Source organism: Choloepus didactylus, chromosome 5 (genome assembly GCF_015220235.1).
Source record: "Choloepus didactylus isolate mChoDid1 chromosome 5, mChoDid1.pri, whole genome shotgun sequence".
NCBI lineage: Eukaryota > Metazoa > Chordata > Mammalia > Pilosa > Megalonychidae > Choloepus > Choloepus didactylus.
The window spans coordinates 120,291,982-120,314,779 of NC_051311.1; the positions used below are offsets into that span (position 1 = coordinate 120,291,982).

The following is a 22,798-nucleotide window of genomic DNA, read 5'->3' on the forward strand; positions in this document are numbered from 1 at the left end:
TTGAAACCAGATGGGCACCCAGACAAATTAGATTATTTCCCCTTTGTTCCTCATTAAAAACAAAGCCAATATATTCGTTATCAAAAGAGAGACTGCATGCAGCTGGATGTTAGACAAATGCCACAAGTACTCACACACACACATGCCCCACAAAGGAGATTTTTTTTTACCTAAAGCCTAGATGTAGATCAAGCGTATTGCTGAAAATATTTATATGCTAAAGACACCTATCTTTTAAGTGATATTTATACTTATAATATTAGGCTGGAAATAAGGAGCATCATTGAAATATGTTACCTTCTTTACTGGAGCTGAGTCATCATTTATAAATAAATAGGGAATATACCCATAGCATGTGCCATACATTTTCAGGAACCAACTCAGGTATCTGTATTTTGCAAACTCTCTTGTGTCACCCAGAGAATTTATTTTTGTACAATTGGAAACCTTTTCCTTTTATAAAAAATTGAGTTTGTTAGATACGGATCACCAAGAAATGCAAATGATAGGACAGCATTATAAAACCACTGCATGAGGTGGACAAATGGAGAGAGGGAGAGAACAAAGACAAGGCAAATAAATGGCAAAAGTAAGATGATATCACTCTAGTGCTTAAAACTCTTCAGTAATTTCCTATTTCTCCTAAGATTAAGATGAGATTTCTTAAAAGTGTACAGGATTTCAAATGACCTGGCTCTTGTTTCCTTTTCCAGTTTTATCTCACTCCACTCCTTCCCTTTGTCCTTGAAGCTCTAGGCATGTGGAACACATCTCATTCCCTTGACTAACAGTTCTCACTTTTTAACCATCCTAGGCTTTTTCTCTTCTGAGCTCTTATATGATGTTCTCCATGCCTGGATCCTTGGTTTCAACACATACACTTTTTCTTTTGTCTAGCTAACTCCTCATTTTTTCAGTCTTGGTTTAAAAATAAATTTCCATGGGAAACCTTTTCTGATCCCACCATCCACCCACCTGCTTCAAATATGGTTTTATTGTTTTCATATTCCCTCCTTGGCATTTTCTTGTTTAGGGGTCTATCTGTCTTGACCATGATCATATCCTCAGTGCCTAGCATAGAGATCGGCAAAAAAATTGACACTCATTTAGTATTTGTTGAATGAAAGGAGTGAGAGATACAATCACTCAAGTATGCTGTTTATAACTGCCAAAGATAACCAAAAGAGTTATAAATAAATGGCCAAAAGGAAATATGAGAAAAAGTTTTAACTCTGTGACTTAGTTGATAATGAGGTCAATGCAAACAGATGAAATATAGACAAACAAGCAAAATTAATATGCTATTTTGCCACAGAATATAACTATAATTATGGATGAAATGTGTGCCTCAGGGTACCAGATGTTCAGGTGAGAAGGGGTGAACAACCATGCCATTTCTCATCCCTTTTAGACAAATAACTCAAAGCTATTTCTCACTGATGGATGTTTTGGAGCATCATTTAATGTGCATCCTTTATTGACATACTTGAAAAACACAAAGAAAATCAGAAGTCAATTGGAAATGTTCTAACATATTAATAGCTACTAGTTTTCAGGGCCCTAAATCATTAGGCAAAATCAAAAGTCAATTGGAAAGCACTTAGGCGTTAATAGCCACTAGTTTGCAAGGCCTTCTCACTAAGTAAGGAAGATTCATTGAAATTACAATTGAATCATTATTGTATCATTCATTCTTCTTTAGTTACTCTGAAGATTCTATTGGCGCTCTTTCAAATTGTGCTTTTATTGGCTTTAGGGCTTGGTTTATATCCTAATAAAACAATATGATATAATACTTGATATATAGGTAGGCAGAGTACAAAAAAATCATTACAGCACAATGATTTAACATTTTAAAACTTACATAATAATGATGACTTTTTTTCCTGCCCCCATTTTTTCTTAGTCCAAGTGGGGCTTGCATATATCTTATTTTGTTCATTGCTGTCATTTATTGTCCCACCTACCCTATATTTCCATGTTCTGTGGAATGCAAAGCAAGTTTGAGGATACAGCTATAGTTAAGCAAGAATTACACTTGTATGTCTTTTATAGTAGTCACCCAACCATTTCTACTCAGAAAAATCTAATTCATTCTGTGACAATTGACAGTTTGCTACAAGTGTGCTATTAGATTAACTTACAGGGGGTAAGTGCAGTGTTTCTGTACGATGCAATGTATCACTGTTCAATGAGGGATATACAATTTTAACCTTTCTGGTTTTTTGAGTTATTCTTTTTTCTACTTGTGTCCTATATTTTATTTTAGCTCGTTTTTACTTGTTTTGTTTTGGTAGTTGGGTGCCTTTCTTTTCCTGTACGCATACATTCCTTCTCCTCAGAGAGCACACCTTAATCTTCTGTGGAGCTGACAAAACCTGCCTCAGATCCGAAGTCTTTCACAAAGATTTCCCTGGTAATTTCAGCCCTTACCGCATTCTCAACTCTGTCAGGTGTGATCTTGACCCTGCGTGCTTTTCTGATATCATGGCCAACATTCTCTCCCATTCATATTATGTCATATACTCCAGCCATAGGGCTTTTTCCCTCCACTTCCCACTTACAGATTAAGCTCACTGTTGCCTCAGGGCCTTTGCACGTTCTCCTCCCTTTGCATGAAACTCGGAGGTCAAGCCGTAGACTTCTCAACTCTTCACGGAGAACAGCCTTCACTGACCTTCAGTGCACTCTCACAATAATGCTGTTTTATTTTCTTTATAGTTTAAATCATCACCAGGAATTACTTAGTTATTTCTTTACATGTTTATTGCCTGACTCCACCACTACACTAAAACTCCTATGTCAGCATGAAAACTTATCAGTCTTATCCCTTATTTTATACATAGTACCCAGAACAATGACTGACACATAGTGCCCACTAAGTAACATTCGTTAAGTGACTAAATGAATGAGTGAATTTTAAGCTGTTGTGCCAGGGAACAGAATGTTGAACTAGAAAAACATGGCTCTAAGTATAGTATTTCTTAAATTGCTGTGTATTCAAATGCCCAAGACCTTACTAAAGTGTAGTCAGTACATGGGCAGCATATTAATCATCTGGAATTTGCTGGAAATACAGTCTCTCTGATCCCACCCATTGCATCAGAACCTGCATTTTAAAACGATTTGGCCTCAGAGAAAATCTGGGAAGCAATGCTCCAGGAACTTTTGGATTTTGTTCTCTTGTGGCTTGATTAGAATCAGAAGGCCTCTTCAAGGGACAGCTGTATAAATCAAATTCATCTGGATCTCATACCTAATATTATTTTCTTCTCTGTGGGACTTCCTTTTATACTTCTCTTTCTACTTAGCATATGTAGATGAAAACATTCATTCAGTGAATAGTTATTGAATGCCCATCTTGTGTCAGGCACTGTGCTACAGATCTCATGTAATTCTCACAAAAACTTTCTGACATAGGTGTTAATATCTACTTTTTTATTTATAAAGTCTATTCAGACTCAGAAAGTTCAAGTTACCTATCTCAAATAGCAAAACTTTGACCACAAGAGAATTTTGAATTGAGTTCTAATTCCTCAGCCCTTCTTTTAACTGTCTGGTGGTAGAAGAACTCAAAATACCCAGGCAGTTACCGATGGATGAGTCTTTGTCCACAAAGAAGTCAGGAAACAGGCACTGTAAGTTGTTTCTCAAGGCACAGTGATGCATCATGCCAGGGAAACACTGCCTCAACTACAAAGAGTAGGCTTTATTGACAGGTCCACAGTTAAATATTTTGGCTCACAGCCATTGAACAAACAGCAAGAGAACAGAGAGAATATGGAATCATTCAGGTATTTTGTTTTCAAAGAATGCTTTAATCGTCTCTGCTAATTGGCCACAAACTGGAACCCTTGAGAGCTATGCTCTTTTTAAGTTAAATCCTCAGCATTCCAGGCACAAATCATCTGGGAAACTTTAGAGGGGAAAAAAAAAAAATACTGGGTCAATGACTATCACAGGCAACCCCATAACTTGTCATCTCCAGCCACCTTCTTAAACCGTTACTTTCATCTTATTTTCTTATATAAGGAGCTACCAGAAATAAGGTTTCTACTAACAAAAGCAGCAGAAAATAATTTCATCCATCTTCCTCATATTAAAACTGGTTTTTAATTGGTAAATTACAATGTTTTGATTAGAAAAGATTTGTTTTGCCTAACATTACTTCAGAGAATATGTATCAGTAAACTTAAAAACATGCACATACCTAAATAGGTTAATTCATAATCTTTCCAAGTAGAGAAATATACCACTAGAATAGGAACTTCTACTGCTCAGCACTTAGGAAATTCCAATTTTCCATAGTAGCTGCCCTACTGTTAGGGCATTTTCAACCACCAGATGTCCCCATTACAGAATCATCGGAGGCTTTGATTATCTGAGTGTGCATGCCATTAAATCTGGATGGACACATCTAATTATCACTACTGTGACTGACGTAGTTTTAACATTGACGCAGAAATGGCCAATGCAACTTGTTCTTTACTCTCTCTGAGGACAGTTTTTTAGCTAGATTCTGATCATGATGTCATGAACACTTAGAATCCTCCTCATGCTTGTCTTTGTGTATTAAATATACAATATTTTTCAGTATACATTTACCAACATAGTTTCAAAGGATCATTTTGCATTTATATAGCTCCCCCCCCATTCCCTCCCCAAAGAAGCTCCAGGAATTTTAACCAAACGTATAAAGAGTATATTTTACATGGAATATATAAAACAGAACTAAAAGAATGAACCATTGTCTATGTTTTACAACTTACATCTTATTTTGAAGCCTTAATTGAAGTATGTCTAACTGGTTTAGACTTTTTCTGTGATACTCTATGTAAGAGCTTGAGGAAACAAATGGAAATGCTTGAATTTATTTATTTTTATAAGCTCAAGACAAGATTTAAATGTTTAAGTTGGCATCCCTCCAATTTAACTTCTGCATTTTTGCAAATGTAATTTTAAGAATGTATTTCAAAAATAATTCCTGATTTTAATAAGCTTAAGCATATTTTGACATCTTTAGAGTCGTCCCCAAATTTCCCCTCATTTGGTCTATTTTCATGAACACCATCAACTTCTCTTCCAAAATGTTCCCCTTTATTCTCATTATCTCGTAAGAGAATTGAACATCTGCTTGAGGTAATTACACTAAAAATTCAGGAAGATTTCCATAGAAATAAAACAAAATGAGACTTGAGATCAGAGAGACTTTTTTTTTTCCTGGTAAAATATATACTGAAAGCTTATTGCATTAATTATACTAGAGCCATCAGGTAATATAAAAGATGAACCATGGTCCTTTCTTTCAAGGTTTTTATAGTTTAGGGGCTAAGCTAAGAACATAAATGTTAATAAATTTAAAATGTGATTAATTTACACTGCCCTCCCCCTACGTGGGATCAGAAACCCAGGGGAGTGAACCTCCCTGGCAACTTGGAATATGACTCCCAGGGAGGAATGTAGACCTGGCATCATGGGATGGAAAACATCTTCTTGACCAAAAGGGGGATGTGAAAGGAAAGGAAATAAGCTTCAGGGGCAGAGAGATTCCAAAAGGAGCTGAGAGGTCACTCTGGTGGGCACTCTTACACACATTATAGACAACCCTTTTTGGGTTCTAATGAATTGGGGTAGCTGGTGGTGGATACCTGAAACTATCAAACTACAACCCAGAACCCATGAATCTTGAAGACGATTGTATAAAACTGTAGCTTATGAGGGGGGACAATGTGATTGGGAAAGCCATAAGGACCACACTCCCCTTTGTCCAGTTTATGGATGGATGAGTAGAAAAATAGGGGAAGGAAACAAACAACAAACAAACAAAAATGTGATTAATTTAAAAATTTTTAAGTCATATAACTGTTTTTTTTGTTTTTTTTGTTTTTTTTTGGCACTATTCCCTAAAGGTCTCTTACATCATCCTGATTTCTTCTCAATCTTGGACATTAGTAGGTTTTGGTGGTTGATTTTAATAGTCATAGTAGTAGTACATGCAGTGTGCCTCCAGAAGGCTTTGCAAAATAGAAACTCTTCAATATAAGAGAATTGAGAGGTGGGTAAGCAGAAAGGAGAGACAAAAGCAGAGAGGTGCCAGCTGTAGAGACAAGATCAAAAGGCACACTATTTAGTGAGTCCCTAGTACTGTAATTTTGGGATCAAATTTCACTTGTCAGACCTATACAAACTCTCCAGTAAGTCTGAGAATTATTATTTTGTTGACATCTTTTTGTATTAAGAAATTGTCTTAAATGCTCACATTGAGTTCTTGCAGTAAAAATTTTTATTAACATGTTTACTTATTTAATGAAAATCTTGATACTTATTTATTGATACTTTTGTTCCAAAAAAGAATTCAGATGGGAAAAGAATGGAGTCTCATTTTTATGTGGACCTTTCTAGAAAGCATTTTCATACAACTATCTTATTTGAACTTTCTAACAAGTGTAAGGTATGTAGGTCCAGAATCACTCCCGGCTTAAGGAAGTAGAAGACCCAGAACTGAATCTTATAGCTCTTTCTTCATTCCTTTTCTTGAAGAGAAACCACGCTTTTCATTTTAAATAGAAAGTTTCCAAATAATTTTTAGTCCCTCCACACTCTGCTATCACATCCTGGTAACAGATCTGATTTGTTCAATTTACTACATGTCTCCTGAATCCATTTAGACCATTGCACAGTTTCATCCAGTCTCCTGTTGCATCTCATCTCCCCTGCAGTCCATCATTCATCCTGACAACAAGAATGGGACTCTAAAACACAAATCTGATCATCACACTCTCCCCAATACCGATGGGCTAAAGTCCAAATTCCTTATGAGGACACAGAAAAACCTAGTCCTCTGCATTGCTTCACGTTTTCCCTATGTTCTAGGTTATAGAGAGCTACATGCTTTCCCGGAAACTGATGTGCTTTCCCACTCTTCAGCCATTTTGCATACACTTTTCTCCCTGCCCGGTGGCCCATCTTATTGTTAATCATGCTTTAGGACTGGGTTTTCTTCCTCTGTGAACCCCCTCTGACTTTCTCAAACTCCCTAGATGGAGTTGTGTTCCACCGTCTCTACTCCTACAGACATCACTTGTAAGAATTTTTGTAACTATTTATTTACCTTTTACCCCCTCAGCCTATGATCATCTTCAGGCCAGAGATTTTGTCTTATTCAATATCTTTATACCTGAAATAGTTGGTTCAATGACTGTCACCTAACAGTTTCATAATAAATGCTTGTTGGACAAATAAACAAATGGATCCCAAATTCTAGGACATTGCTTTTCTGGAAAACCCAGTGATGCTTATTTTCAAACGTTGGTTTATTAGAATCTTTTATACACAATTAATAATATGACTATTGTCATCAGCCTCACTTTGTCTTTCCTTTTTCCATCTATACATTTACCTATTTATTGATTTCTGAGTACCTTTAGGCAATCTAGGTTCTTCTCATTATGACAGAATCTTTTTCAGGTTCTTCCTTTTCGTCTTCTTTACAATCCTTTCCATTCTTAACAAGTTTGTCTTTTGTGTGCATACTATGCTCTCTTCCCTGCAGTGTTTCTTTCTTTGTTTAGTTATATGAAGGCTCCACATTTTCAAGCCTGAGGAAAATGCATCAGGTGACCTTGAGGAAAAGGCCTGCCTTCCTTTCCCAGGATGCATCTGTGTTCCAATTCCAGACCCTGATGTAGTCAATACTATGACCTCTGACTTTGTATTTGAGATGGAACCCATTCTAATAAACTATGCTAAAAAATACGATTTGTTATAAATGACAAAAAATTAGTTTTAAACTCAACCATAACTTTGCATATTCTTCTTCCATTGAATTTAAGCCACCCATGGTATATATTGCCCATTCAGTGAGCAGGGCATTAGGGAAGCAACACTCTATTACTACACCCACAATTTCCCCTCTGGTAACTCTGATTAAGAATTTACTAGGGAGAGGCAGAGAAAAAGGGTGTTACTTGTTCTCTGTAAAGTTCAAAATGGAACCTGTGACTTCTGGTCCTTTTTAACATCAGCTGCTATGCCACTTTTATATGTGTTCTTTATGTGTATAATATGTTAAGGGTATAACTGAAAATATATATACTTTTGGAATAGAGGTGTGAGAAGTGCTTTCTTTACTTTACTGAAGTAAAATTAATACTCTGCTTTTATGCCTTTTCCTGTTATCCTTTTGTCTGCCTGCCTCAAAGTCCCAGACTATCCTGTTTTGTTTATTTTCACTGACTACAAAGAGAACTGGCTTCTGTTTATAGAAAGCACTATAGAAATCCTAGAAAATTGAAATAATTTTTTCTCAGGCATTATTTGAGATTTAACAAAGTTTTATTCACTTTTCCTTTCTCAGAGTTACTCATTTCATATCTTCATTCCTTAATAGTTCTTTCTTGTGACTTCATTTCCTTTGTTTTTCATCTTGAAATTACCTACAATGCTAATTTCATCACCTCTAAATTTACTTTTTTTTTTAGTAATTAGAAGTCAAATTGCCCTAGTTCAAATTCTAAGCTCTATCATTCATGACCCATGTGCTCTTGAGCAAATTACTTAATGGTTCTAAGATCTGGTTTCCTAATGTGCAAAATGGAAATTCATAATAGTACTCTCCCTGTAGCATGGCTACAAGTATTAAGTGAGAATATATTTTAATAAAATGTCCATCACAATATCTGGCACACAGTTGAAAAATGTTGTATATTACAGTAACACCATCTCTTCCTTTGTCAGTACCCGCCACTGGAGTTGGTGACCATCCTTCCCATACCACTATGGGAGTGGATCTGCACCACTTTAAATACCACCATGTGCCAATCCACTTGAATAAAGGTGCTTAATCATTTTTTCCTGACTCACTTATAAGTGACTACCAATGCATTAGACTCACAGCAAAAGCCTGATTGTTCAATGACTGTTTTTATATAGTTTTAATTTTTTTTTTAGTTAAAGTGCTATGTTTGTGAGAAAATACAGAAATACCAGGTGTGATGGTTAAGTCCGTGTGTCACCTTGGTCAGGTGATGGTACCCAGTTGTCTGGTCAAGCAAGTCCTGGCCTAACCATTACTGCAAGGACATTTCATGGCTAGTTTATTAAATCAATTGTTGCATCTGTGGCTGATTACATCTATGATTAATCAAGGGAGTGTCTTCCGTAATGAGAGAGAACTTTCATTACTTCTTCAACTAGCCAGCCTATTCTGAGGAGTTCATTGAAGACCTTCATCAGAACTGCCAGCTTGCAATGTGCCCTACAAAATTTTGGCTCATGCATCCCCACAGTTGCATGAGACACTTTCATAAAATCACATATTTACAGATGTCTCCTGTTGGTTCTGTTTCCCTAGAGAACTCTCCCCGACTAATACACTAGGAAAAGTCATTTTATGTAATCATGATTATTAAATGTTATAGTTCATATTCCAGGAATTACTTACAGCTATATTGTAAATATCATTTGGATCTCAATCAAAAATTGAATTGGAGGCAGGAGGAGAAGATGGCGGCATAGAGAGCAGTGGAAGTTAGTTAGTCCCCCCAGAACAACTAATAAAAAACAAGGAACAACTAGCAAAAGATCTGGAATAACTGCTGGGAGACGACTGCTACTGTCGACACATCTTGCAATAATCTGAAATGGGAGAAATGCCTGAGATTGTAGCACAATATCTGTAAGTAAAAACTGTAGATCCGAGCTGAGAGCCCCCTCCCTCATGGCAGCCTGAACTGTAAAGCCTTGCATTGCTAGAGAACAGTACTCTCTGAACAAGCAAATATATCTCAGCCCAGCTCCAACTGGGGTTTTAATGTTAACCGCTCAATACAAACTACGAATCCCCAACAAGCAGACAGAGGCTTTTGGTGACAACCAACCTTGGAGAGTCAGGGGACGTATTTGTCTTGGGACCGGGAGCCCAAAGGATCAGGTGCTATCTCTGGCCAATGGGTGAATCTGGGGGCTGTAGACTGACCCTGAAAGGGGACTTTCTGTCTCTTTCTCTGTGTCTCTCAACCTAAGAAAGCCTCAACCATTTTCAGCTTGCAGTGCTCTACAGCAGAGAAAGCCTCAGTGATTTTAAATCCACAGCCCTCTAACCCAGACAAGGGTGGTGATAGCAAAGTCAGAGAAACAAAGAATCTATTTATATGCAAATGACCTCTCTCTAGGGGGCATATCTTCCCAAAAGGAAAGACGTGGAGCCAAGCTCTACTACCTGCCTTCCATTCAGAACCAGACCCCAGAGCCTGGGGGAAAACAGCCACAAGCCACACCTCCTTACACCAGTCTGGACTGACAGGCTGACAGGTACCACCTGCTGGGCAAAAAAGTACAGGTTGTGTCAATCCTCTAAGACACACCGTCAGGGAAAAAGGATACTGAATATTTCTTCCTTTTGGGACTTGAGCCTGTTCTTATTTGGGAAAACCTGATTGGGGTGGCCAAGGAGGTCGGATGCCTAGACAACAGAAGACTACAACCTACACGAAGAAAAACAAAGTTATGGCCTAGTGAAAGGAACTAACGTACACTTCAACTGAGATACAGGAATTTAAACTAATAATAAGTCAATTCAAAAAGTTTAGGGCCGATATGGTGAAAGAGCTGAACCTTATAATAAAAACACTGGGTGTAAGGTAGAAATTGAAAGTTCGAAAAACCAACTGGCAGAATCTATGGAAATGAAAGGCATAATAAAAGAGATGAAAGACACAATGGAAACATACAACAGCAGATCTCAAGAGGCAGAAGAAAACACTCAGGAACTGGAGAACAAAACACCTGAAAGCCTACACACAAAAGGACAGAGAAAAGAATGGAAACATCTCTGGGAACTTAAGGATGAAACAAAATACAAGAATGTACGTATCATTGGTGCCCCAGAAGGAGAAGAGAAGGGAAAGGGGGCAGAAGAAATAATAGAGGAAATAATCAATGAAAATTTCCCATTCTTTACGAAAGACATAAAATTACAGATCTAAGAAGCTCAGCATACTCCAAACAGAATAGATCTGAATAGGTCTACGCCAAGACACTTCATAATCAGATTACCAAACGTCAAAGACAAAGAGAGAATCCTGAAAGCAGCAAGAGAAAAGCAATCCCACATACAAAGGAAACTTAATAAGACTATGTGAGAATTTCTCAGCAGAAACCATGGAGGCAAGAAGGAAGTGGTGTGATACATGTAAGATATTGAAAGAGAAAAACCGCCAACCAAGAATCCTATATCCAGCAAAACTGTCCTTCAAATAAGAGAGAGAGTTCAAAATATTTTCCGACAATGAGAGACTTTGTGAACAAGACATCCACCCTACAGAAAGTACTAAAGGGAGCACTATGGAATGACAGGGGAAGACAGGAGTGAGAGGTTTGGAACACAATTTTGGGTGATGGTAGCACAGCAATATAAGTACACTGAACAAAGATAACTATGAATATGGTTGAAAGAGGAAGGTTAGGAGCATGTGGGACACCAGAAGTAAAGAGGAAAGATAAAGACTGGGACTGTATAACTCAGTGAAACCTAGAGTGTTCAAAAATTGTGATAAAATATACAAATACGTTTTTTCATGAGGGAGAACAAATGAATGTCAACCTTGCAAGGTGCTGAAAATAGGAAGGTATTGGGAGAAAAATACAATATATGTAAACCAGAGACTATAATTAACAGAATCATTGTATTATGCTTCCTTTAATGTGACAAAGGCAATATACCAAGGTAAATGCAGATAAGAGGGGGGCATAGAGGAGGGGTGTGAGACTCTTGGCATTGGTGGTGTTGCCCGACCCTTTATTCTACTTTGATCTAAGGTTATCTTTCCTTTCGCTGCTTCCTAGCTGTCATGTTGTTTGTTTGTTTGTTTTCTTTCTCTTTCTTTTTTCTTTTTCTTTTGCCTCTCTAGCTTCTTTGACTCTTCCTCCTGCTTTGTGGAAGAAATGTAGATGTCCTTATATCGATAGCAGTGAGGGTGGTGAACACATAAATATGTGATTATACAGGGAACCATTGATTGTTTACTTAGGATGGAATGTATGGGGTGTGAACAAAACCATCTTAAAAAAAATGGGTTGATGATGAAACCTTGAGGGCAATATACTGACTGAAATAAGCCAGACACATAAGGACAAATATTGCAGGTTCTCACTGATAGGAACTAATTATAATATGTAAACTCATAGACATGAAATATAAGGTACCAAGATACAGAACGAGGCTAAAGATTGGGGGGCGGTTGCTTTGTATGAGTAGAATGCTCAGCTGGGTTGAACTTAAATGTTTGGAAATGAACAGAGGTGACAGTAGCACATTGTGAGAATAACTAACAGTGCTGAATGGTGCGTGCATGAGGTGGAAAGGAGAAGCTCAGAGTCATGTATGTCACCAAAAGGAAAGTTGGAGGTTAAAAGGTGGGAATGTATAAAATAGTGAACCTTGTGGTGGGCAATGTCCGAGATTAACTGTACAAATATTAGAAATCTCTTCCATGAACCGGAACAAATGTATGACACTACAACTAGAAGTTAATAATAGAGGGGCATATAGGGAAAAAATATATACCTATTGCAAACTAGGTATATATTAGTATTTCAACTAGTGGTATTTCAACGTTCTTTCATAAACAGTAACAAATGTACTATACCAATACTACGAGTCAACAATGGATGGGGGGTGGTTAGGGGTATGGGAAGATTTGAGTTTCCTTTTTTTTGTCTTTATTTCTTTTCTGGAGCAATGAAAATGTAAAAATTTAACAAAAATTGTGGCGATGGATGCACAGCTGTATGATGGTACTGTGGGCAACTGATTGTACACTTTGGATCTTTGGATAATTACACGGTATATGAACAATCTCAATAAAAAGAAAAAAATTGAATTGGAAAGTTATAATAAAAAATATTTTGCACATAGTGACAAGCATAAGTACCAAGACATATGGCACCCTAATAGTGCTCCTTTAGTCCCTTTCTCACTGTGGACTAAATACTTTATTTCAATTTTATAAACTGTAAGTTAAACAGCTGCACACAGATCCTTATGGTTATCAAAGCCTATCAGGCACCTCTTAGACAAGAAGAAAAAGCACAACTTTCTAAAGTGCTATGATTTGATTACACTGAACTGTATTTCAGTGTCAATACTACTTAAATGAAATAAATTATGTATTATGGTCATTTTGAAGACATCAATACAATCAACAAAATAATCACATTTATTATGATCCATTGGCTAATTTTAATCTCAAAGGTTTAAGTAAGTAGATGGTTTGATACTTTGATAGAACTCAGTTAACTGTGAGATGAAATGTAATTCCTGTGTTGAGGCCTTAGCATTGCCCTGTCTCACACTAAGGCATCACGCAGGCTCTGTACTAGTTGGTCATTCATGGAACCCCAAAGGGTGCTTTATGGGAAGAGCCCTCAGAGTGGCTTTTCCTTTTGTTTTGTTCTTTTTTTTCTTTCAAGTTTTGTTACCTAACATTCTTTCTCTGAGGGATTCTCACACATTCAATCTGTCTTGCAAATTATCAACCAAGTACTCTGCCAGCCACCCTGCAGTGACGACATTACACCTTTTAAAGACTTCTGCAGTGATGACATTACACCTTCTAAAGACTTCCTGTAATTCTCCACGTCAAGCATGCATTCTTGTCCTCTGTTTTAAGACATTACACCGTCTGCCTGGACTTGACGCTGAGCAAGCCCATTTTCCATGAATCGAGTATAGTTATAGGACAAGGTTCAGTTGGACTTTATTGCTGGAAAAGGATGACTTCACACCTTTACCAACCCTTTAGGGCTAGGTTAAAATCAGTTTTGATTTGTGAATTTTCTTATTTACAGCAATTGTTATCACCTCTCTTTCTACCCTTCAACTTTCTGGGACCCATTTCATATTCACAAAATTAAAAGAAAGAATAATTATTCCACAGATAGTTACTACAAGATCACAATGTGCAAACAAGTCTACCAAGTAATGGGAAAATTACAAAACAAATTTTAAATAGACCTATATTGGACCTGGAATCTTGCCAGGATTGGTAGGAAGGCAAAATGACTTAGAAATATTATGTTTATCACATGAACACATGTACAAGTAAATAGTGTACAAATGACTCACTGGTGAATGTGGGTTGATGGAGTGACCAGAGGTTGCACAGTTCATAAGGGAAGGAATTTTGAAGGCAGTGAAATCTGAACAGTTTGAGGGAATGAAGGCTAAGTGATTGTAAATGAGGAAGGGAGAACAACATTAATGTAGGAGATTGGGTGACATGTGAAGGCTCTGAAGCAGAAACTAATCCAAAGAACTATATCATCACCATTAAACTTTTTCAATATCTTTCATTCTGCCCTCTGATGAGTCCCATGTAGAAACACTAGAAAATTTGAACCACAAAGACGAGGCTGAGATCTACAGATGAATAAACCACAGTCAGTCCCTTTAATCTTCATAGTTGTAATGGAATGTTTGCATTACATAAGAAAAGAATTCCAGGGGAAAAAAAAGTTCAGTGATGGGGGAAGTGTTCTGTTAATTGGTATGAAAATTATTCTTTTCCATATTGGAAATCACAAACATTTTAGGAACTCTCAGGCCATTTCATCAACAGTTAATATTTATTAAATGTTGCTCAGGGCCATTTCAGAGTTACACAGAAAATAAATATATAGAATATAGAGAAATATAGAGAAAGAGCATCATCAGATCAGTAATTGAGATAGAGAGTCTGTTAAAATCAAACAAATCAAAACCATGTTCAATGAATATTTGCAGAAAGCAACCTAAGAGCTCTATAAAATGTTGATATCCATGCTGATAAAGGAGGAGGTAAATCTTGGATGGATGAAAACGAAACTCAGGAACCAAAAACATGTCAAAATAAAATGACAATGAGAACAAGGGTTGTCAAGGGTTGTTCCACAAGTAAAAAAATTATTCTGGCTCACAGGTTTCCAAATCTTGTGTGGATTTCAAAATATCTCTATCTTTACTCCCTGACAGAGAATTACTCAATTGATTTACAGAGGAAGACCTTGGGAACACTCATTTTAAAAAGATGCCTACATGATTCTGATATATCAAGGTTTGGGAACTACTTTGTTCATTCATGGTTAAATGACAAAACACAGTAAGGCACACATACTTATATATTCATAGCAATGCAAACATAGTATAATTGACTTAAAATATAAAAACAAATACAGATACATTTTAGTGGGAATTTTGTTTTCATAGGAGAGTAAATATTTTCTAAGATCAAAAAGCAATTATATTAGGCTATGGATATTATACAATTTTCTGAAGTAATTATCAGACTAATATTCACTTGGTCTGTGTTGGTTTGTGCAGTTACGGGCATATCGATTTTTAAAGACAAAACCAATTAGGCAAGGCATCTGTTCTAATCGGTTAGTGGTTGTGTCTTGGTCAGTGATGACCCTGCAAGATATTGTTAAAAAAATAAACAACCCTGGGTGTAACCAACCATTGTTATATGTCTTATTCTTCTGATTCCTACTATTCCCAGTACAATTAGAAAAGAAAAGAAAAGAATGGACTCAGACTCAAATTACTTTCCAATCTAAATCTGCCTATGACTGCAATTCGTGGTAAAATGACTATTCCTTTCACCATGCTATTTCTGTGTTTAAAAATCTATAACAGTTGCACTTTGATTATTAGATCCTAGGATGAAAGAAAAGGAAATGTTACTTTTGAGGTTCTACTGTTAACCTACAGATGACTATCATGGCAATTCAAGAAGTAAATATTATTAAACCAAGTTTTACAGCTTTTGAAATGGAGACTTCAACAGAGTTATATTTCCCCTTGCCTAAAGTCCAGCTTTTCAGTGGCAAGGTTAAAACTTCAAGCCCAGTTTCCCAGACTCCAATGCCCATATTATCTCCATTGTAATCTAATAATTTATAGGCACAAGCATCCAGTAAGCATTCGATAAAAACTGGGAAAATAAATAAGCTTATGTTTTGACTATGTTTTCATATTAGAGCACTTTCCAAAATATACTTATTTTCTTTCAGTGCACAATCTACACTTAAAATGTGTCAATTTTATGATCTGGAAATCATCAATAGTATGACTTTGGGAAATGGAACCAGGGTACAGAGACAACTTTTTATTAAAGGATGTTAATTTGTTTGGGAGTTTGTTCTTCTATGCAGTGTAATTGTTTCTGACATTTCAATAATTCTTTTATGAGCAACTTGACTTTTGATGCATTTCTTTTTCCAAGCTCATATATAACTTGATAAATTGCCAGAAACAATACATTCATGAGAGTTTTTTTTTTTTTTTTTTTTTTTTTTTTTAAATAAAGCTCTGGCTTACAATGCAAAGCTTATTTGGGTGAAATTTTATCTGATTTAAACTTTAACTTTTTGCTTTATTTTTCATACCCTATCTGTATATGTTGTTTTACATCATAATTTCATAGTCTGTGGCTCATAACATATGTAATAACTAGATCAGTAAGCTTTAGAGAGAACACTGCTCACATGCACTTACGAGGATAAATGTTAAAAATAATAACTGAAAAAGCAAAGACAGGAAAAGAGAAAATAAACAAACACTATTTAAATGCAACTGCTTTTGCTAAAGATCATCAGAGATACTAATCCAACCGTTACCACATTCACTTCAAAACTGATAGCATGTTTTATCGGCAGTTCAGTAGTAGTTGCTAAATTATACAAATGAAGATAGCATAAAATCAATTTGAATACTTTCAATTGTAAAACTATATATTCTAACATTGTGTGCCAAGATAGTGCTGTCCAGAAGCTATTAAAAAAATCAAAACTATTCAACTAGAGGTATCTTAAAAAGTGCTTGGCTTACGTGTACATCTGAAAGCTGGAAGAGAAGACGCAGGCAGAATGGGTCCCACAGCTAATGTGCTAGGATTTTTGATGTCTTTACCCTGAGGGTAGAAATAATAAGCTACTCTTCCTGGGTTTGGAGAGACTTACAAAGACAGGAGGAAAAACGGATAGATGAAATATACAGAAACAAAATAACGGGATTTTTGTAGTTAAGATTTTCAGACAAGTCAAGTCATTGGGAAGTCAATGGAAAGAATCACAATAGAGACCAAAATTGGAGGATCTTGTCAGCTATTCTTCTAAGATCATCAATTTTTCAAATTATACCTTCTACAATAAGTATAAACGAACACTATGTTTACATGTGACTGTCATGCTCCTGATTTCCAGTCTAAAGGACAGGAGCATCAAATCATAATCTAGAACTAATAATTGCTAATATTTTTTTGAGCATTACTGTATGCTAGACACTAAGTGCTTTGCATGTTTTAATTGATGTAATCCTCCAACAACCCTTTGAGGCAGACAAGATTATTATACCCATTTTATAGAGGAGAAAACTGAGGCATGGAGTTTGACTAATATGCCCAAGGTTATACTGGGTTACCTCTCTTAGTAGTGGTGGGAAACTTGCTTGATTTATCTGCCCTCTCTTATGATTCTCCAATGAAGCACTGATGTATGCACAGAATGAGAGAAGTGTGGCCAGAAAGGATGTGGAGATGACCTAGTTTAGGATTACAAAAGGAGACCCATAGAAAAGACAAGACTTGCCCAAGGTCACATCGCAATTTAGCAACAGAGCTGAGTTTCTAGCATGCATAACATTACCACATGAAGCTGGAGTGTAGGGCTGCAACATTAGTCATTTTCTCACTTATGAGGCCAAATAGTCAATACAGAGATTATAATCTCATCAGCATTGTGCTCAATTATCTGATGCACTGAGAGAGAAAAATATAAATTACACTTCTCCCAAGGGCCAGGTACCCGTGCTATGTAAGCTGTTCACTCTGATCTTGAGAAGTATAAAATATTATCTTGCTTTTACAAGGGAGGAAATTATACAGATCAAATACAAAAGCAGCAGGTCTACTCAAGCATGCATGGCGTTCAAAACATAGAAAGGAGTTTTTCTTGAAAGCAAAACAAAATGAACAAAGAAGAAATTCAGCTAACCAAAAACAGAACCATAGGCAACAACTTGGGAGTGGGAAAGATATGGTACTATAGGCCTCATAACAATCAGGCATTCCAAATAAATAAAAGAACTGAGGCTAAACAATTTAAAGACTTTGTTGTAAAAGACATCAATTCCATTAATCCAGAAACTAATCTAGCCAACAAAAATCAGTAATGTCATTTTAATGGCCATATATCTACTGATATAGGCCAGTTGTGTTGCTGTATCTCCCAAATTTAAAACTAATGATATCGACAGAAAGTAACCTTTTTCCATTTCTTAGGAGACATTAGGAATAAGGTAATTCCTGGGGAAGCAGTTCAAACAAAGTCAACCCCTAATCCAGCATTGTTTCAAAGAAAGCATGGAAAACACTGACCATCCTTTTACTAAGCGCATTTCTCCAGTGACATTATTATTAAATAATAGTACTAAATAGCACTTTCTATTCAGAAAACATATATCTTAAGGAAAATTATTCAGGTAAATTATAATCTTGGTAATACATCTAAGGCAATGGGAATCCAGAATTTAAGGACTCTTGACTGTCAGGCTCAACTGTGCCTATCACAGTCTCATTTGGTTCAGTGGGAGGTTAACCGGAAATGACAGGGACATAACTGATTAGAAAAGTCTTGAGCTTATAGAGCTTTAGAAGATAAAATTAAATTATGCTTCGAAAGAAAGCAGGAACTGGGTATTCTGAAAACCAGAAGACTAAAATATTTTGATAAAAGGAAATAAGTAAAATTTTGTGGTTCATTTCATCAGTTGCTTTAAGTTTTCTCTCTAAAACTAAAGATAAATGGTTAATAATTCTGAACATCTATTTCCAATATATGAAATGAGAGTCTAATTTCCTTTTCCCTTTACAACTTAAAATAGAAATGATTTAGGTAAAGGAACTCAGCTACAATTTATATTTCCAAAAACTAATATTAAATTGTAAGGGAACATTTTTAAACTCAATATTTGAGCAGAAGCCTTAAAGGATACAAAACAAAGTAGTTCTCATATTTGAATTGGGAATTGACAGTTTGCTAGGTTCAGACTCACCAAAAATTACAAGCAGGCATTTAAAACATACATTTATGGCAAATAAACATATTAGAGAATTTATATTTAAAAAAAGGCTTAGATGGGTATAGGGAGAATAATCCTTTCCAGTAGACTGAAGAATAGGAATTCATTCAAAATTCAAGTGTTTATTGAATAAGGTTAAGGAAAAGTTTATGTGGTTAAAAATGAGGTAAGCATTCAGAATAATTAGGAAATGAAGCATGCTAGCCAAATGTCATTTGTACAGTTATTGCATTACTAGGACATGCATTATTGTTTGAGATTTCTGTATCTGTGGGGCTTTTTATTTTGTTTCTTCTGGTAATGACTTGGCATGATAATAACCTGGACTTAAAGGATGGAGAATCTAAGAGTGCTTTAAAAAGAGTACCTGTTTCCTAAATTGCCTCTGGAGCAAATTAAGAAAAATTTTATGAGAGCAATATAGACACCAAGGGGTCAAGAGAGAGGCCAAGAGTGGCAAAGTCCCTGAAACAGGACGAGAACAGCAATATCAGCACTAGTGATAATATAACTTCACCAAGGTACACCACATGTGTTTTGATGCTTTCATTTTTAAAGTTTTTCTGTTAATTAAATTACTTCTTAATCAAAGAGAGTGTATTTTGCTATTAATTATAAGGACTCTACTTGATTTATGTGGTTATTTTTAGTTGGTTCACATGTGTCCTGATTATTTCATCACTGATTTGGATATCAGATAGGTTTCGTCTTCTACTTGGGCGTATCCATAGGATGTTCCCCACCCAGCAGCCCGAACGACCCTTTTAAAACTTAATTCAGATCATGTCATTCCTTTGTTGAAACTTTACATGGGCTTCCCATTACCTGGAGTTGTTTTCCAAATCCACTTTTGCCAATGCATCTCCTGCCATTTTCCTGCTTTCTTACTCTGATCCAGCAATGGTGGCCTTCATCTTCCTAGAACGCTTCAAGCATTCTCCAGTCTGGGATCTCCCTGCCGGCTGCAATGCTTTTCTCTTCTGATTCATTTTGCTTGCTCCCTCATGTCAAGTCTGTTCAACTTACTTCTCAGAGAAACTGTGCCTGAATAGTCTGTCTCAAACACTGTTCTTCCAGCCCATCCTCTCCATCACCATTCTCCACTTTGTTTTGTTTTCAAGTCCTTGTTATAACTCTGTAATACATTGATAATGATACATTGCATCTTTTTCCATCTTTATTTTGTCTCCACATCCCTAGAATATAAACTCTGCCACAGCAGGGATTTTATCTGTTTTGTTCACTTCTCTCTGCTGTAGCCTTTGTGATTTAAAAAGTGCCTGGCACATAGTTCATGCACATAAAACATTTTCTGGGTAAATAAATGAATATAATACCCAAAGAGACTTTAGGGCAATCCTAATAAGGTTCCGTGAGGCTTGAAACAAGCCAGGCTTTCTGAACAGCAATTTAGAATAGCTTCAAGTTAATATGAAGTAAGAACAATCCGGAAGCTACATTTCATCATGGATTTTAATTTTGTAATTTTATTTTTTACTCCTGTGGTGAGTTCACTCTGAATTTTTAATATAAAGTCCTTACTGTAGATGAATCACTGTATTTTTCAGTGATTAGAAGATAATTCAGAAAAAGTGCTTTAATGCATTTATAGCTCATGTTATAACAATATATAAAACAACTATTTAGGGGAATTTGTATGCATAAATTATGAGCTGCATTTATTTTGGAACAAGTGATTACATTTTCTTGTGCATGAAAAATAAAACTATTATTCTTGTTTTGAGTTCATCAATTCAAATTGTATGATTTCCTTTGTTCTATCTTTAAGTTCACTTACACTTTCCTCTGTGTGAGATAATAAATGTTTGTTTCAACTGCTGAATATGTTACGTAGAAATAGATAACTAATATATCCATTAATGATTAAATATTATGAATGCTTCCATATTTCTGTTTATATGTACAGAGGAAGAATTCTTCAGTTTTTACCGTAAATTCTCCATGTATTAATTCATCTGTAGTGATTTCATTCTGGTATACTTTAAATTTTTTTTTTTTTTTTTTTTTTTTAACTTTCCATGTCCTCTTGGGAACTAAACAGTTTCTTCTGGGGCTTTGACATTGACAGTGTATTTCATTTATGGTATATATATATATATAGCAATTGTTATGTAGTAGAGCAATGATGAATTAAAATCATTCCTAAACACAAAGATGAACAGTAAACTGGTTTATATAACATAAAGAGTGAGCATTTCCTTCAGACAGATCCTTCCAAAAAGGCTGCAGATTCATTTAGTTAGTATATTCAAACTGATTCCACAGGTTAGAAGTGTACTGATCTCAAATAACTCTAAAAAGCTGCCTTTCATTTCTGTATATGTAGAGTAATATTTACAATTTAAAGATGATCCACCTTGATAGTATGGTTACAAATCTTGAAATTCAGAAACTGTATGTGATGGTAAACAGAGTATTAAGAAAGTAAAGATTGGGAGATAAGTTTATAGAAACTCTTTTTACTCTTCCTATACTTTTAAATACCTTGTGAATCAGAATAATTACATTTTGAACATATTCCCTATCAGTCAATATTTTTATATAGTTAGAACCTCATCCTCCTTGTAAATCTTCCTTGATTCTTAAAAGTAAATCTTTTACAGCTGCCTTAGTGCATGGGAACCTTTTAAGAAATACTCTTTTTGGGTACTCTTTGGTTCATATGGTCACACAGTGATGCTTAGATTTGGGGGAGTGTCCAATGCTAGTAGTTGTTATAAAGTGAATATTTGTCATGTTTATACCAACCCAGAAACAACTACATAAAATAGATCACGTTACCAGACATGTGTCTATACACTTATTTTGGTTACATGTTTTGTATGCTGTACAACTGCTTTGAATTATATTTTGGGTTGGTGTGAATGTTTTGCCTTATAGTAATTTTGCATATTAGGGAAATAATTTGCATTAAAACAAGCTGTAATAAAAATGAACATATGAGAAAGTTATGGGAAGATGGTGGAATAGGAAGCTCTAGGATTCAGTATTTCCACCAGAACAACTATTAAACAGAGAGGAACTGTCTTAAACAATTATTTAGAATCTCCATTGGCTGGCAGAATACTGTAGAGCATCAGGGAAGAGTAGGAGGAAGCTGGTAAATTACTGTAAAGACCAGTAAATTGCTCTCTCTGCTTGGGGTGTTACTGACACCCATTCTCCATGCTAGCAAGAAGGTGATATGGGGGTCTAGTCCAAGCTAGCTTGCTGATGACAGAAAGGGACATAAAAATTCTCTTTCCTAAGACCAGCAGTGGGCACAGACAATCCCTATCATGGCTTTTGATTAGCAACTTTGGAATCGCTGAGGGCTTGGCTCTGTGGTTGGCCATTGTTCCAACCTGCCCCAGACAAAGGGGTAGCAGAGGAGACTTAAAGACCCTCAGGGCTGCAGGGGACAAGTTTAAGGGCTGTATTTGCTGGATAGGTCAAGAAAGCTCAGTTTTGGGGAGCTGTGGAAGAAGCTCCTGGTGCTTTCCAGATCTTCTCCACTAGGCAGTTTGGAACTGGTTTGTGCCCCTTTCATGGGTCCCTATTCCTGATTTGGCTGTGAAAGACTTACTTGGAAAATACCTCTCTGGTGTGCCCCTGTGAGGACCCAGGGCCTGGGGCCCTGCCCCTGCTCCATTATAGAGATACACGCAGTTGCCTCCATGA

General features: G+C 36.1%; 1 protein-coding gene across 3 annotated transcripts in view; it reads right to left on the minus strand.

Moving 5' to 3' along the window:
- THSD7A (thrombospondin type 1 domain containing 7A) overlaps positions 1-22,798 on the minus strand; it is a 454,120-nt gene that overhangs the window by 106,204 nt on the left and 325,118 nt on the right. The gene's annotated exons all lie outside the window — the stretch shown is intronic.